The following is a 9,423-nucleotide window of genomic DNA, read 5'->3' as shown; positions in this document are numbered from 1 at the left end:
GGGCTATAAAAGTCAGTTTAGATGGAATGCAAACCAGACCCCACCCCTTCAATTATGCAGTTTTGCAAGAAGAATGCAATAGTGTGGTCACCAAAATAACACCAACATTTCTGGCTTTTACTTAGTAGTTAGGCAAGAAGATTTAGAATCGTAACCATCTTTTTTATTACTTGGCAGCTTTGGGGTATCCGATTTAAGCCATGAATAATCTCCTTTGAAAACAAAACATCTCCTCCAGAGGGATAATTAGACTATTACTGAGGACAAACTATCCAACATCAAAAGCATAGACCCTAAGAAGTCACGCAACAGGCAGTCTTCTCCCAAAATTAAAAGCATGCTTAGCATTAGAGGTCATTGCAATAAATAAAGGGATGTGAAATAATTACTTACAAGTTTCAGTCCAAGAACTCCAGCACAAACCATAACAAAAAGTGACTGGCTTCTGAAAAGTGAATATGCTAATTATATTCAGTGTTTGAATCGGTGCTTGGACGCCTGTCCCCATTCTCTGATTAAGAGTCATTAATCATTCCTGTGAGGTCACTATTATTCCAAGGGATCCTCGATAACAGAATCAAGGATATTGCTGCTAACAGCATTAGAAATGGGGGGAAATTCAACAAAAGACCCAGATGGTAATAATTACATTAAGACTACCCCCCAAATTACAAGACTATTTTCTCTCAAGGTCAAGATGTGGAATTTTCTTTGTGCACATAACACATAACCAAGTGACTTATTATTAATCATAACACCGAGCCCACATCCACTTTATTCATCAATTGAATGACAATAAAATAATCGGCTCTGCTCATGGCATTTCTTTTGTCGGTTGGCTGCTAAGTTATCCACAATTGTCCATCCTTCGGAAAGTTACTCATGAGTGATCAGAGTGCAATAATTTTCAATTCAGTAGTTCAAGCTCAGCCTACTGAAGGACTCTTTCATGCCATCCACACTATGTGGGGCGATAGAAGGTGGTCACTAAACAAAGACTCTAGATTTCCTAAGGATTTTATTTCGACCAGTCTTTACATCCAACCATTTTGGAGATCTGATCACCCATGAATACTCACAGAATTTCTTCTCTTTTCCTTTTTCCCTCTGAAAGAGATACTACATTGCAATGAAATCATCAAAAGGAAGACATTTTGAAGCGAAGAGGAAATCTAAAAGGCTCTGATCACGGAGACACTGGTTGTAACACTTCTTAAAAAGCTACTCGACTGGAAGTTGTTCTTATAAATTAATTGTTATCCGTAAAATTGTTATGAAATCTGAAACTATTGAAGTCAACTATTTGGAAAGACATAAAATTAAAGTATATTCCTCATTCAGTGGATTAATTGGTTCTGCCCAGCTTTGACAGAGTAAGGCTTAGATGTTCTGTGATCAAGATTTATTAGGCAGCTCCTCCATACCCTCTCTGCCTCAGTTCACTTGCCTATCAAATAGAAATAATAGTAGTGTCTTTTTTACATGTGTTTGAGTGTGAGAAGAGATAATGTAAATCAAATGCTTAGAATAAAACCTGGAGTATAGTAAGCAGCAAACAAATGTTAGTATAGTTGTTGGTGGCTCTGCAAAATTTAAGAGTAGAGATTATCTGAAGTGTACGTGCTGACCTCAGTGTAGGCTCAGCCCTGCCCACTTCACTCATGATCGTAACCCTAGAGACAGCTCAGTGCATCCCCCACAGTCACAAAGGCCTTGCTCTGTCCACTGCCACCCAGTGAGAAGCCCCTCACACACAGCTGTCACCAGGACAGCAATTGCCGCCCAGTCATACAAGGCAAAGTTTCAGGGCTGAGAATGCTCTGTGGGGCCGACCAATGAGAGATATGATGCTGGAAAGAACCAGCAGATAAATGGTTTACCCCTAGTCCTCCTATAATGGTTGTTTTGAGATGCAGCATATGGCCTCTCAGATGTCCCATCAGACAAAGCAGTCAGCTGTGCCTTCTGCGACGCTGTGGTCGGCCTGGTAATGGACCTCCTGGTTTTTGTTTTCTCTCCTTCTTTATCTCACTTTTCCTTTTCTCTCACTCTGGATTTCTTGCAATAATGCCTTGCCAGTATAGGATTAACAGATAAATGTTTGTTCAGTTCCCTTTGCTCTCCCCCCCCCACCCCCGCACGTGTGTGCTCTCTCTCTCTCTCTCTCTCTCTCTCTCTCACACACACACACACACACACACACACACACACACACACACACACACCTTCCTCAGATATTTCCTCAAATGTATCCAGAAGCTCACTGCAATGCCCTGCCGCCTCTTTTTCTTCAGAGTTTTACATTTAGGGGGCTATTATGGACCTTTCTAAACACCCACTCTCATCACTTGGGTGGCAAAGATGTTGTCACAAGATAAATAGGGTTATCATATGAAGAAGAAAAGTTAATTTGATTTCATTATCTGTTCAAAATAAACATAGCTAAGAGCCATTCTCTGGGAATTTTTACTTTTCTCATGAATCTTATTTTTTAAAATCATTCTCATTTTCTTATTTCTACTTGTTTAAATATAGTCCCAAATGTAATTTTATGCAGTATTAATTTCACTATTAAGCAGTTACCAGTTGAACATTTGTTAAATAAGTGATAGTTTAAATATGTTTTTCAATTCCCCTCTAATTCAGCCACTATATATTTAGTAGCATACTGTACAAAGAAAGTTTACAAATAAAGATATAATATTTATAGTTTTGTAAAGAAACACACATGTAAACTATCAAGGAGGAGAATTCCTTTACTAAGGAATTGCAAAAAGCAAAACCCTTTGTAATATTAATTATCTTTCCTTTATGTGTTAAATGAAGAGGTGACCTAAATTCATTTTCTAACCTCCTCCAGATCTGTTCAATATAAGCACAAATACAGGCAAAAGAAGTCCCAGCTCACAAGTAAATCTTGGTCAGAATTTTTTGTTAATGTTTATCTATTTATTTTTGAGAGAAAGAGAGAGCACAAGCGGGGGAGTGGCAGAGAGAGAAGGAACAGAGAATCCGAAGTGGGCTCCAATGTATAGCCTGACGTGGGGCTCAAACCCAGATGAGATCATGAACCAAATCGAAGTCGAAGGCTTAACTGATTGAGCCACCCAGGCGCCCCTGGCTCAGTAGATTTACTAACAAGGCTATTTAAAATTTGGAATACATTTTTTTCATAGAAACAGTGTTGCAAAATTATGATTAGATATCCACATAAACTCAAAAATTATACTTATGTGTCTAAAATCGGTATTTATATGCACTTTTATACCATATATAATGGCAGTAATATTTTTACTACATATAAACACAAGTTAGAAGATTGTTTTTGTGGGAGTTAAAGTCCTTGTGCCAGGCTGAGATGCCAAGAATCCCTTGCCCCAGGCTCAGGCATCAGAATGAGACACTCCCTCTGCAAGACCAGCATTTGCATAGTAAGGTTTGTGGTTTGAGTCCTCCCTGCTCCCCAAGATGCTAACTCTCTGTGACTACATAATTGCACAATAGAATTAGGTATCTCTTTCCGTGAGTCTTCCATAGGCTTAGCTATATCTATTTACAATAATTAAAAACAGTAATATTAATATTAATGCTATCCTACAGAGGTTTTAAATTCAACTCTAGAAGGAGCTACCTTATCCCAGCATAGGTGAAAAATAGACCAGCAGGTCCCCAGCACCTGCTCATTTGAATTTTTATTAATTTGTACCCCATTATTGTTCTTAAAATGGTTTAAAGCAAGTCATGGATTCACTTAAAACATAGCAAGATAATTTGTTTTTAAAATTAAGAAAAAGTGGACAAAGGGAAAATAAGGTTAGAAGAGTTCAGTGGGACCAGGACTTACCCTAATGCAGATCATCTAATGCCATGAAGTCACTTAGGCTTGGCAGAGTCCAGCCACTGTCTACAGACTTGCTATCAGCTAGCAGAAAAAGGAAATCTGACCGATCATATGATGCATGGTGTCCACAAAAACAAACCAGTCACATAGGAGTAAACAAGTAATCTTGATACTAAAACTGAAGAATAATATTTTATTTCATATGTGTAGTGAGAACTTGGTATGATGTACTCAGCATTCTTACTCTGTTGCAGGGAGTTTGTAAGACTGTCTTTTATGATAGGCAAATCTATCAGATTCAAAGTGATGCATTCTAAGACAGGCAATCCTAACTTGTCTGACTTAACCAAAGGGGAGAGGGGTGAGTTTTTAGAGATAGGATGGTGCTTTGCAGGATGTCCTCCACAAATATTATTTCTTTCCATTGAGCTTTTAAAGGTATTCAGTGGCAAGGGATTATATATACTTCCTTCCAAGTAGCTGGACAACAGCTGTATTCTGTTGCCAGTTGAGTTTAGGTTTTAGCAGCTGAGCTGTGAGTAGGATTGATATTCTCCGCTGAAGACTAAGAAAACAAACAAGTATAAGCCCCTGCGTAGAAGACCACCAGAGAACTACTTTATGGTGAGTCAAGGGATTAAATAGGCAGGGGCAAGGTTACCCCTCAGAAAGTCATAGTTGAACCCTTCAAACAGAGACAGATGAGCTAACCAGAGCACACACAACTCCATGAAGGAATGGCCACAATACTTTTAGCCCGGAAGTATGTAAAAATCAGATATCTCTAACATACACCTTAAAATTCCTAGGTATAGACAGTGGGAGATTATCTTTGACATTTTCCCCTGAAGTTTAATGATAATATTTATGAAATGTGCTGTCTCCAGCATTATTCAACAGAATGCATAAAACATATTCTAAACTTTCAAGTTAATTTTCAGGAACCTTGTAAAGACACTTTATAATGGTGAAATTGACCTCAAAAGTTTAGTAAGATTCCTTTCCTCATTTATACTGTAAACTTGACACATGCACAGCTATAGATGCAGATGATTTGGGAGATTGGGTAGAAAAGATGCCACTCCTAATAGAAGTCACGAAACATATACACCTTACTAGTGTCAGTTACTTCTCAATTTACTTAACCTCTTTCTTAAAAAACAAAGGTTGGATACATCACTTCTTGGCCTTTTGGCTAAGATCAAGTGTAAAAAATAAAGGTTGGATGCAAATATCGGTGGCACATTAAAGATGGTCAAAAATCCTTTGCCTTTCCTCCCCTCATAGGTAAAGTTTAATCTCCTTCCCTTGGAATCTAAGCCAGCCTTAGCTACTTACTTGACCAACAAAAGGCCATAGAAGTGAACCTTGCATCTTCTGACTTGATCTTTGGTAGCACTTGCTTTTAAAGCCCTGAGCTGCCATGTGAGAAGCCCAGCTACCCTGAGACCACCCTGCTGTGAAGAAGCCCAAACCAGCCACGAGGAAAAAAAGGAAAGCAATCCTGACCACCAGCTGTTCCAGCCACCTCACTGCAGGAGTCAGGCATGTAAATGAACTTATCTGGGATGCTCCAGGCCAGACCAGCTATCCCCAGCCCCTCGTTGATGCCATGTGGAACCAAAAAAGCCAACCAGCTGAACCCTGCCTGAATTCCATAGCTCATGAAAATCACGTGATATAATAAAATGGTTCTTCTGTTAAGCTGCTAAATTTTAGTCTAGCAACAAAAGATGGTGGAAGGACATCTGAATCACATGGTGCACTCATGACATGACTGCTTTCTAGAGAACTATTCCATGAATCAAATGTGTTTGCCTATTTACTTGCACAATAAACGCTTATTCAGCACTACCAATGTGCCAGGCAGAGTGCTAGAAACAGGTATGCGATGTTGAACGTGACATTATTCTTGTCCTCAAGTACCTTTCTATCTAGTAGGGCAAACAGATAACTAATCTGTTAATATTAACTATTAATAAGTTAATAGTTATGGTTTAACAACATAAGCAGAGCCCCCATGTTGCACAACTCCAGGGGTAAATTCACATTGCGGCCTATGTAAACGATGCCCTCTGGATTTGAACATACACAGCTATTCAAAAGGCCACAGTGTGAATGTCCCCCTAAAGTTGGGCAGGACAGAGGACCTGGTGGTAAGCATCAGGCTGGAAGTATGCACAGAGTGCTAGAGAAGAGAGACAAAAAGTGATAGATTTTACCTGGAGCTTTTTAGTTTCATTAATAAGACATAGAGAATGAATAAGCCCAGTGAAATACACTGATATTGATAATGTAGTTTAGGAGTGGTGACATTTATGCTAAATATGTATAACACCACTGGGCTTAAGCAAATTATTACTAAACACACATTTCATACTCATGTTAACACACATGGAAAATCTCTATCAAGTAATAAAATAAAAACATACATTTTTCTTTAAAGAAAAATCTTGAAAAAATTCAAATCATACTTTCATAGGGATTGTATTGTAATTTCAGGTGATCGTTCTTAGTTAAAACTGCTTTGACCACAGACCAAATTTATAGCATGCTAAAGTGTGAAGAAAACTCACTAAAGGTTAAAGAGAATGATACCAGTTTGAATTCCAATAGATGAAAGTAACATAACTCAACAGACTCAATAAGGGAGCAAGATTAACACCTGGTTGGTCAGAGCCTAGATATTTTCACTCAGTTTATATATTACTCCTTTACTTATTTATTTTTGCTCTCAATCAATATCAGGGGAGGGGGAAAGAGTGAAAAAAAAGCAAGGTGCCCTTCACACCCTTCAGTACCTGAGGACATCATAAATCGGAGAATCCACTAAGTAGACAAAGCACAGACCCACACTATCTGATTTATGATTCTCTGGTAGAGCAGGTTTTCTTATTTTCTTTTTAAAAAGTTTGTATATTTTGAGAGAGAAACAGAGATCACAAGTGGGGAAGGGGAGAGAGAGAGAGAGAGAGAGAGAGAGAGAGAGAGAGAGAGAGAGAATGCCAAGCAGGCTCCACAAGGTCCGTGCAGAGTCCGACTTAGGGCTCCATGCCACGAACTGCAAGATCATGACCTGAGCTGAAATCAAGAGTTAGTATGCTCAACTGACTAACCCACCCAGGTGCCTCTGGTCTTATTTTCAATTTTTTATTGTGTTACCAAGACATGTGAAGCAGAATTGGATTCTCCAATCCAATGTTTAGTGTGTTGTTATAAACTGACACTTGTAGAGCTCTAGGACTAAGTCTATAAGCTTCTTCAAATAACACAGATTAAAAAAATATTTGGAAATGGACTGCCATATTTTTTCTAATGACTGTATTCATTGCCATTAGTTTCATTCTAAATGGCTAAACAAAGCGTACTTGCAAATTTGAAAGAACCCTTCAAGTCACATACCAAAGAGACCAAGAAATTCTTGTCTTTCATATTTAAGGAAAGCAAGTGCCCTTTAAATTTTTTTTCTTAGTGAGTTGTTACTGTCCATCCATAACATACAAAGGAGCAGTAGTTACACCTGTTATCTCTTTTACTCTACTCTTTAATTACATAGGGTCACGAATGGTTCAAGTTAAAAGGTATCTGTGTGTATAATATTGCTGTGACACTGATATTTTTCTCCAATTACCTCTCCCTTCATTCAAAATACTAGTGACAGCTACAGCAGAAGGAAATCAATTCAGATTACCCATGGCTATTAATTATATTCAAAGATGTCATAGACATCCATATTTACTAAACTATTCTAAATCACTTAACACCCCATTTGGAAAAGAGGAGTAGACACTTAGTTCAAGATAACTAAAGTGTAGTCACTTCTCCATCAACCAATCCAAAGAAATTGAAGAATGCTTCAAATAAGTAAACAATCTAATACAATTGGATTAACTAACACATACATTTAAAATTTCCCAAATTTTCATCAGTCCATTCTTAATTCAAGACTAATAATTTCAGTATCCTATCATCTGTTTACTTCTGATGCTCCAGAGTCACCCCAAACTCAACAAATTTCTTGTTTTTATTCTCTCACCTGCCCAAGACAGAAATTCCATGGTCCCATTGACTGGTCCCTCTTTCTCATTTCCTGAAGTTAATTAGTCTCCGTAAGCTGTGAATTCTGTCTCTGAAGTCAGCAGTTCCTAAATTCGCTTGCACATGAGAAAACATATGAAGAGGGCTTTGTAAATGTTTATTCCTGGTACTTAAACCCAGAGATTCAGCGGGTGTTGGATTTATATTCTGTTTAAAGCTCCCAGATAACGCTGACGTATAGTCAAGTTTGAGAAATATGCCCTTAAATTTCCGATTTCTTTTATTCTCTTCATCCCTATCGGAATTACTTGTCATTCTTATCTCCTACCTAGACTATTCCAATAGCTTGCTAATTTTTTTTTCTCTACTCTATTAATCCTTTTCTATTTTGGTTGATCTTCTATGCTAATTGTCTCATTCTCTTTTTAAGCCTTTTAATAGGATTGTGGCTACTTTTGCAGGGAGGTAGTATCTGGAGAGGCAGAGGAGGATTTCTGGGTTGTTGATAACATTCAGTTTCTTATTCTGTCTGTTGACTACATAGGCCTGCTCTCTTTGTGAAAATTTACTGAGGGCTAGCTACCTTTAGATATGTGCCTTTTTCTATTTGCATGTTATATTTTAATTACAAAGTTAAGACTGATAGCTCCTCTTGAAGTACTTGCTCATTCTCCTCCCCTGTACTGTCTTTTTGGCTACATTTCTAACATGATTGTGCCCTTTAGGACATGCTGTTTCCTTTCCTTAGAACATACTTCCTTCTCCACCTTCTAACTCTGTTAGGAATAGTCTTACTTTTAAATAGCGTTAGCTGCTTCCTGTTCTATGTTCCCATATCACTAAACTGTTATTATTTGTTATTGTGTGTGTGTGTTTTTTCACCTTAGTAGCACAGGTTATATGTAAAGCATTTATTTTATTAATATTTGTGGTCCCGTGCAAAGACAGCAATTTCAGGGCACAGAAATTGGTAGATAATATGGGCTCCACAATGCTTCATAAATGAAACGAATGTGTGCATAAATGAATGTTGTGGTTTCACAAATAGGAAATCTTGCATAAGAAAATAAAGGAGTAAAACCAAGTCCTGCCATCAGGGGTTAAGCTATGACCTTAGACATAGGTATTTTGAAGATGGATGAAGCCCAGCACAAATAAATAATGAAGAGTCAAAATATGATGTTTCACAACTGCAGTATAATCTGAACTAATGAAGAAATCCCAGTCTAGGAAGCAGAAGACCTGGGTTATAGTTCAATCTCTAATGCCCCTGGACTTTAGGTAAGCCACTTTATCTAGGAAGGCTTCATTCTTTTCCATATCTCCTTTAAAAGGTGGGTGTGGGAGCGGTGCTACACTAGAGGATCACTAAGGTCCTCTGAATCGTGAGCATTTCACTGTGTCTGAATCCTCTACAAGAGAAAGAAGCCATCAATATTCCACAATTCAACATGTAAACGACAGACTAAGTAATATAAAAGTGGTTCTTCTGATCCTTGTTTTTTTCTAGTTTCTAGTGCAGTATAGTGTGTAAGTCATCAGAT

At 38.0% G+C, this 9,423-nt stretch overlaps 1 long non-coding RNA gene across 1 annotated transcript; it reads left to right on the top strand.

The window, feature by feature from the left end:
- Positions 1 to 1,540: 1,540 nt before the first annotated feature.
- Positions 1,541 to 5,695, top strand: LOC109501537. Its single transcript, XR_002159663.3, has 2 exons — positions 1,541 to 1,987; positions 5,129 to 5,695. It is a non-coding gene; the product is annotated as an uncharacterized LOC109501537 (long non-coding RNA).
- Positions 5,696 to 9,423: the final 3,728 nt, after the last annotated feature.

This window comes from Felis catus, chromosome B4 (genome assembly GCF_018350175.1).
Source record: "Felis catus isolate Fca126 chromosome B4, F.catus_Fca126_mat1.0, whole genome shotgun sequence".
Taxonomy (NCBI): Eukaryota; Metazoa; Chordata; class Mammalia; order Carnivora; family Felidae; genus Felis; species Felis catus.
Note: the sequence above shows the minus strand (reverse complement) of the source record. Positions and strands in the feature narration are given on the sequence as shown.